Source organism: Aethalodelphis obliquidens, unplaced genomic scaffold (genome assembly GCF_003676395.1).
Source record: "Aethalodelphis obliquidens isolate GAN/ISIS:26980383/991018 unplaced genomic scaffold, ASM367639v1 scaffold1, whole genome shotgun sequence".
Lineage (NCBI taxonomy): Eukaryota > Metazoa > Chordata > Mammalia > Artiodactyla > Delphinidae > Aethalodelphis > Aethalodelphis obliquidens.
In genome coordinates this window covers 70,185,244-70,193,456 of record NW_020837945.1, presented here as the reverse complement: position 1 = coordinate 70,193,456, position 8,213 = coordinate 70,185,244, and the positions used below count along the sequence as shown (strand labels likewise).

At 41.0% G+C, this 8,213-nt stretch overlaps 2 long non-coding RNA genes across 2 annotated transcripts; both read left to right on the top strand.

Annotated features, from left to right (window-relative positions):
* LOC113620725 (uncharacterized) lies at positions 1-3,262 on the top strand. Its single transcript, XR_003432892.1, has 2 exons — positions 1-761; positions 1,494-3,262. It is a non-coding gene; the product is annotated as an uncharacterized LOC113620725 (long non-coding RNA).
* A 595-nt stretch (positions 3,263-3,857) lies between these two features.
* LOC113620728 (uncharacterized) lies at positions 3,858-7,946 on the top strand. The gene is made up of 2 exons (XR_003432895.1): positions 3,858-5,893; positions 7,674-7,946. It is a non-coding gene; the product is annotated as an uncharacterized LOC113620728 (long non-coding RNA).
* The last annotated feature ends 267 nt before the right edge of the window (positions 7,947-8,213 follow it).

The window sequence follows — 8,213 nt, the reverse complement described above, 5'->3', positions numbered from 1 at the left end:
GATTTGTTGGATCATATGGCAACTCTATTTCTGGTGTTTTAAGGAACCTCCATACTGTTCTCCATAGTGGCTGCACCAATTTACATTCCCACCAACAGTCAGTGTAGGAGAGAGAACCCTACGTTTTTCACACATTGTCACAGTAGAAGAAGCACTCTTCCTTATTGCTGTATCTAAGCTTCCCTTGTGCAATGCTGTCATGTGTTTCAAGGATAGTCACCACATTTATTCCTCTGTTCTTGAATATTAAAAGTTGTTTTAAACTTTTTATAATATACATAATAGTGCAGCAAATGTATTTATACATATACTTTTCCCTTGAACTGAAAACATTTCCTTAGGATACAGTCCTAAGTGAATTTCTCAGTCAAAAGGTAAGAACATTTTTATGGCTCTTAATACTTGTTGCTGAATTGCCTTTTGGAGGCGGGGCGGGGGGGGGGTGTAGCATTTGCAAGCATGTTAAATTATCTGCACCCTCACCAGAACTGAACATTATCAATGTGAACACTTTTAACAGATGTAAAATGTCATTTCATTTTTGTTCTAGTTAGTAGCATGTCTTTAAAACAAGTGAAAAGTTTAGTATTTTCCCCATACTTCTTTTTTTTTTTTGAATTTTATTTTATTTATTTTTTTATACAGCAGGGTCTTATTAGTTATCCACTTTATCCCATACTTCTTTACTAACTTTATTTTCTCTCTGTGGATAATTTGATTATGACAATCAACTTCTGGAAAAGAAATTATCCAAATGCATGGTGAGTCTGAAGACCCAGAACGATATCTTATTTACTTGCATTCCCTGCTCCCTGAACCTTCAACAAACTGGATGACATTCGTCCATTCTTTCCTTTAATCCATAAACATTTCCTGAGCACCTGCTATATGCCAGGTGTTCTGGGTGCTGGGGATGGAGGAGTGAACGTGGCAGGGAAGATCTCATGGGAGATGTGGCATGAGACGGCTCTCATGGGCAATGGACAACCAAAACAACAAAGAGACAAAGCCATTTCATACATATTGAGGCCATGGAGGAAATGAACTGGGCTTGGATAGTCAAGTGTCTCTTTTAGACGAGGCCACCAAGAAGAACCCTCCTGTCATTCTCCTGCTTAAATGTCCCCAAGGCTTCCTGGTTTTGCACTTAGAATAAGATACGCACTCCCTGCAGGATCGGGCCACAGTGTGCCTCTCTGACATTACCTCCTTCCAATCTCCTCCAAAATGACAGTGCTCCTCAAACACCAAAGTTGTATTCATTGTCCCCTCTGCCTTCAATGTTCTTCTCCGATGTTTGAATGGCAACCTCTTTCTTAATATCAGGTCTGAGTTCAGACATCAGCTCCCATGAGAAGATTCTGCTTACCATCCTATATAAAGGAGTACCTTCTACCCCACCAGTCACCATGCAGTTATGTTTTATTTTCTTCATAGCATGTATCACTCTCTGAAATTATTTTGTTTTCTGCCCACCCCTTGGCTCCTGTAAGGTCCAGGAGAATAGAGACCACCACCATCTTGTTCACTGCTTCTTAGATGTGCCTGACAGATGTACAGAAGTGCCTCAAACATCTGATATCAATTGAACAGCCACCTGAACTTCATTCCTGTAAAGTATCCATTAAGTGAAAAGTTAATTTCAGTAGATATGAATGCCAGGATTGGAAATGGTTTTGTCAAGCTGTCACCAGTTAAACACTTGAGTTGGGAATATTGCTTTCCCACAAGCCATTTCTCTGGGAATGGTTTACTGAATTAGAGAGGAAAATAACTGATCAGTTTCATTTATTATCCAAGCATGATATTGGTAATCAGTATTAGTCAATCTGAGAAGACTGTGTATCAAGGGACTAGAATTAGTGAGAAGCAGTTGAAGGCAGTTGACATTTCTTTCAACATTTGATTCCGTAGACAAAAAATTCTGCCGGTCTAGTTGTTTAATCTCGATATAGATTTTAGGTTTCTAATGATTCTCCAAAGCCTTCGGGCCTTATGATGATACCACCATGTTGCAATCCTAAATGGCTTTGACACAGCTCTCTTCTGCTTACCCTATGTCTGAATAGTCGGATATAATTTAAATTAATGGGCCCGTCCTGTCCCTCTCCATAGCCAATAGATCATTGATGAGGTCCCTGCTGAAGTGTAGTTCTCTGGTGACCAGGTAATTGTGGGTAAACTTAGCTCTTTTTAGATGATTCTGCGACTAAGTCACCTAAACAGACCGTTGTTTCTATGGGAAAATGGAGTCTGTGTTTTCGACTTACAGGTGTCTAGAATATAGCTGGTGTGGTGCTAATAAATATCACCCCTTTTCCTTGCCCACATTTTGAATCATGTGAGAATTGAGACAAAGAATATGGCAGATGGAGACAAAATATCACTTTCAACAGGAGCTTGTTTCGGAGAATGTGGTTTAGGGCTTTTTAATACTGAATCCTTACCTCCCAGCTACAACAGTCCTGAATACCCAGGTTCTCCCCCAGAAGGGTAAGGCAGGATTGGAGATGAGTATTCCCAGTTTATTCTTCTGAAATAAGTCAGCACACCTCACTTAGGGCAGAGTCAGTAAAGGCACTGAGAGGCCAGGAGCGTGGTGCTCACTGAGCTGCTCCACAGGGAAGGATTCCCATCAGCCACGAGGAAGAAGCATTTCCACAACTGAGAAGCTCTATGTACTTGTCTCTATAGTCCTGGAGTGTTGTAGTCTGGTGTGGCCTGGGTTCAAAGAGGCCTAAGAAAGGATGACTGTGGGTTCATACGTTCAGGACTACCTGACCTTCTTGTTGCTCACGTTTTGCCAGGTAAGGCCAGGGAAGAGTCAGGAAGGCAGGTGCCTAGAAGACCTCCGTCCCTTCCTGGTCATACTTCCTTGTGTCCTCAGCAGAGAAGTGGAGTAGAAAACCACAGTAGATATCGACACTGTTGTAATAGAGTGGCATTAGCAGACACTGGCAGTAGTGCTCTGTGGCTACTACTCTCTTGATATCTTGAAACCAGAAAAAGGTAGAGCAGTGGGCTCTTCCTGGTTTAGGAGACAGGATTTGAGACCCTGCAGCTAATTATGTGACCTCAGGCCACTTTCTCAATTTTCCTAAATTCCTGGTTAGCCTTTTACAAAGTGAATGTACTAGGTTGAAATGCCATGTAAAAATCGCAGAAAGGGAGAACATATTTGCAATACGTATATAAAGAACACTTGACAACTCAAAAATAAGGAGACAACTCCACTAAAAATGAACAAATGATTTGAAACAAATATTTTTAAAAAGAAGAGATATGGGGCTTCCCTGGTGGCGCAGTGGTTGAGAGTCCGCCTGCCGATGCAGGGGACGCGGGTTCGTGCCCCGGTCTGGGAAGATCCCACATGCCACGGAGCGGCTGGGCCCGTGAGCCATGGCCGCTGAGCCTGCGCGTCCGGAGCCTGTGCTCCGCAGCGGGAGAGGCCACAACAGTGAGAGGCCCGCGTACCGCAAAAAAAAAAAAAAAAAAAGATGCTCCATATCATTTGTCGTCAGGAGATGCAAATTAAAACCAAAGTGAGATACCACTACATACCCTTTAGAATGGTTAATATTATAAAGACTGAGAGTAAGCAAGTGTTGGCAAGGATGGGTAGCAACTGGGACTCATATGTTGCTGATGGGAATGTAAAGTGCAACAGCTTTGGAAAACAATTTGAGAGTTTGTTAAAAGTTAAACATATACCTGTCGTATGATACAACCATTCCACACCTAAGTATTCACCCAAGAGAAATGAAAGCGTATGACCACACAAAGACTTGTGCATGAATATTCATAGGACCTTTGTAATAGTCAAAAACTGGAAACAACCCAAATGTCCATCAACAGATGAATAGGTAAACCGGAGTATGTTCACCATATCTATACAATGGAATACTCTTCAGAAATAGGAAAAAACAAACTATTAATATATACAACAACATGAATGAATGTCAAAATAATTGTCCTGAGTCAAAGAAGCCAGACCAAAAACTAACCCCCTCCCAAATGCAGTACATCTGCATGACTCCATTTGTATAAAATTCTAGAAAATACAAATCAATCTGTAGTGACAGAAAGCAATCCGTGGTTACCTTTGACTGGAGGTGTGGGGAAGGATGAACACAAGAAAACTTTGGGGAATTATGAGAACATTTGATATCTTGATCATGGTGATGGTTTCATGGGTGTGTGTACGTGTCAAAGCTTTAAATGTGTGAGTTTACATAAATTGTACCTCAATATAAGTTGTCAAAGAAGGGAAAAATAAAGAAAGGAAACAGGGAAGGAGGAAGAACTGACACACAGTAATACGGATGAATTTCACAAAACATCGTGCTGAGGGAGAGAAGCTGGACATAAAATAACACATACTGTACGACTCCGTTTATATACAATTCTAGAAAAAGCAAACTAATCTCTAGTGACAGAAAGCAGGTTGGCAGTTGCCTGGGGTTGGGGGTGGAGGACAGAATAGACTGAAAAAGGGCAAGAGGAAATTTTGGGTGTGATCAATGTTCTGTATCTTGATTGTAATGGTGGTTTGACATGAATATACATCTATCAAAGCTCATTGAGTTTTACACTTTACAAATGGATTGATCTATTGAAGTAAATTATACCTACCTAAATAAAGTGAGTTTTAAAAGGCCTTTGTTTAACTCTTGCTGCCAGGGATCATTCAAGCTGAGAATAATGTACCACATATGGGCCCAAGAGTTGTCTTTGCTTGGGGAAAAATATTTAAATGAGCCTCTCAGCTGTGAAGAGTAAATCCCAAATCCTATTCCTGAATGAAGATTTTTGGGACAACAGGGAACTCGCCTGCTGTGTAATCTAAAAATTTTTGTTTTCACTAAGGTTAGAGTGAAAACTCTGGGTAATATTCACGAGGTGTTATTGGCTTCATTCCTCTGCCTGGGGCCAAATGCAGTGGGGTGGGGGTCCTGGATTTTAAAGAGGGAGGACTGGATTAAAAAGACCTTCATCCAAGTGATAAAGCTGGTCCCGGAAACATGGTGAGAGGTCAGGGGCTGAGGAATAAGAGGTGAGTAGAGGACCTGCGAGGGGGGACCTGGCCCATGAACCACCACGAGTCAAGAGATCAAGTCATCTGTTTTAAGGTATTCTCTTTCTGCACTGTATTTTCCCCTCCTTGATCTGTCACACACAAACTCTCAGTAAAGTTAGATTAAAGGTTACAATTTGATATTCACTGCCTCTGAGGACATTAATGGGGGGTCATGTCCAGGTACAGTGATATGTGGGGAACCAGGGAAGCTTGGAGACATGAATACAAAGTTGCTAGAAGTGACCGTCAGAGAGGCCCAGAGTGGTGGTCCACAGTGAAAGGTGATAAAAGCTCAGCAACAAACAGTCTGGAGAAACACATGAGGACTCCTCAGGGATTCTCAGAACTATAGCTGGAGGAAACTGTGGATTTCCTGCACTCCAGCGGAGTGAGGAGAGCACAGACTATATTACTGAGTGTTTAAAGGAACGGTGACCTCCTAAAAGGTGGTAGCTTGGGGATGTTTGGAATATAAAGAGATTAACTAACACCCCCCTCTGCTCCCCAGTCTCCCAAGGATGTTTGGACTGTCCTGAGTTATTTTGGACTATGAGACAAAAATAATCCATAACTCCTGGTTCGCCTCTTCTATCTCAAAAGCTCGGAGGGGACCTACGCTATATGACCAAACCCTAACTAGTAGTTGCCTTTGTCTGGTTTGACGTCAGTTAATTACTGGACTCTGAACCTGAGAGAGAGTTAAAAAGAAAGATAGCTGGAGGGAAACCATTTTCTCCCTGGATTACCTAGCAAGAACAGATAAAATGAAAGCCTTCACTCACCTCAGTCTTCTTGCCCTCCTTTTTCTAATGTCAGGTAAGGAACATTTAAAATTTTTTAATTCTTTTAATCATGTTTGTTGTCTCTAGGATAGAATCAGCAGGCTTAAGCTTAATTCCCACAGCCCCATTAGGTGGCCTATTTTGTGGATGAAGTTTCCTCTCCAACTGGGCTCAAAGACACAAGGCATTTCAGTCTGTGATGAAGGCAGATAGAACAGTAGTAAAAGAAGCTTCTGGACTAAGATTTGGGGTTCAGCAAGCCAGAGATTTGTCCCTGAGAATCCTGAGGCCAGACAAGAACAACTTGGTAGTTCCAAGGGCTCAGTGCCCTAGAATCCCCTTCTCGTTAACCTTCAGATGTCATTTGGGTCCTAATGCAGAGCAGGGACCTGGTTTAATCCCTGAATGTGGCATCAAGAGTTCTTTTTTGCTCCTTACTCATGGGGGTCAAGGCTTACCTCTGGGCAAATCCCTTAATCCCTCTGAGTATTGGTGGGCATTCCTGTCAAATGTGGATGCTCATAACCATTCCATAGGCCTGTTGGACACAGGGTAAGCCCTTGATAAGTGAGAGTAGTAGAGGAACAGGGTAGCAGCTGTCGAGATGGCCAGCTGATGAACTATTTTCTTGCTCCTGGGAGAGCATTTGCCTATGAATGACTGGTTAAGCCCAGCCCTCTTCAAGGTGAAGAGCCAGATTCTGTCATCCAGGGGCTTCCAGACCCAAGCGGGAATTAGGCAACATCTTCGGCAGTTTTCTATATCCAAAGGTTTACAAATAGCTTCCTCACTAAAACTTTTCCTTTTAATAATTTTTTTAACCGATTGTCACTGTCAGAGCTCTTAGAGACAATTAAGGGTTCTAGAAAAGTGATTATACGATCACTAAGAGTACACTACCCCATGTGTCCAGGGGTTCCCAAGATTTGAAAAAAGGCAGCTTTGATGATCAGCATAGCCCTTAGGGCAAAAACCACCTGTATTCATCTTATTCTTTAAAAAGTTCATGTCTCTAGAATTACGAATGGGTAAACATCACTAGAAAACATTTTGAAGAAGTTTAATACATTAAATACCTTAATGAGGTATTTTTATTTCATCATTCTTTAAACACAACCCCTTCCCTACCATCCCTCAGCTAACAAGCGATGTAATGGAAAACTGGGACAATTGCTGTAAATTGTAAAAAGACAAAAGGAGGCATGTCCAGGTGGTAAACAGCTCCACCTGGTGGCATTTTCAATTGCCCTCCCTGAGAACTGCTCTGAGGAATATTAAACGCAGATTGACAGTTCTGCAACTACAGGCATAAATGATATTACATCTTGTAATAATATGACATGTTGATATTAATATATAATTAATATTTCATATTATAAATTATATTACTATATTATAATTAATAATAATACAATAAATAATATTAACTCTTCATATTTTTCTACCAGTTGAACATCATATTTTTCAGTAACTTTTTTTTTTTTTTTTTGCCGTGCCTCGCGGCTTGCGGGATCTCAATTCCCCGACTAGGGATGGAACCCGGGCCACAGCAGTGAAAGCCTGGAATCCTAACCACTAGGCCACCCAGGGAACTCCCCAGTAATATTTTTCCAGTTTTGTCTGTTTAATTTTTAACTGTATTTATTGTGGTTTTTTTTTAAGAAGTAGTCATGTGTTTTCATTTTTAATGTAATCCACTACATTTATTTTTCAGAAAAAAAACGGATTGGGTACTAATTAGTATTAAATAATAGCAACTGTCATTATATATTCAATGTTATGTCTTCTGAAACTTAATATCTTTGTTCCTCCAGCCGAGAACCAAACTGCTTCAAACTCAGCTGCCTCTAATACAATAAGCAATTACTAAAGCTACAGTGACTTGAGGTTCAATGTTCACATTCAGCAAGTTTAAATCCACTCTTATGTGATTTTTGAAACCTTATTTATTACCTGAAAATATTGCTTGCTGATAAAACTTGCTCAAATGCTATCGCTGAATGTACAAGTCACCGATTATGCCAATACAACAAAGATAACCACATGTTTGAGGACTGCAATGAGCCGGACATTCACTGAAAAAAAAATACAACGAAACAAAATACACAATATCTGAGAATCTGGACACTTTGTACCAGTGTTTTGAAGTGTTTCATTAATATCTTAAGACAAGTGTATCAAAACCTTGGCATGATTTAATTGAAAGTCGCCAGTTTTATTTTTACTAACATCAGAAAGTTGTGCCTGTGCCACAGGTGTTCCTGTAACTCCTACCAGCCCCGCGAGCGCTCCTACTTCTACCGCAGACCCTACGGCTCCTACCAGCCCCGCGAGCGCTCCTGCTTCTACCGCAG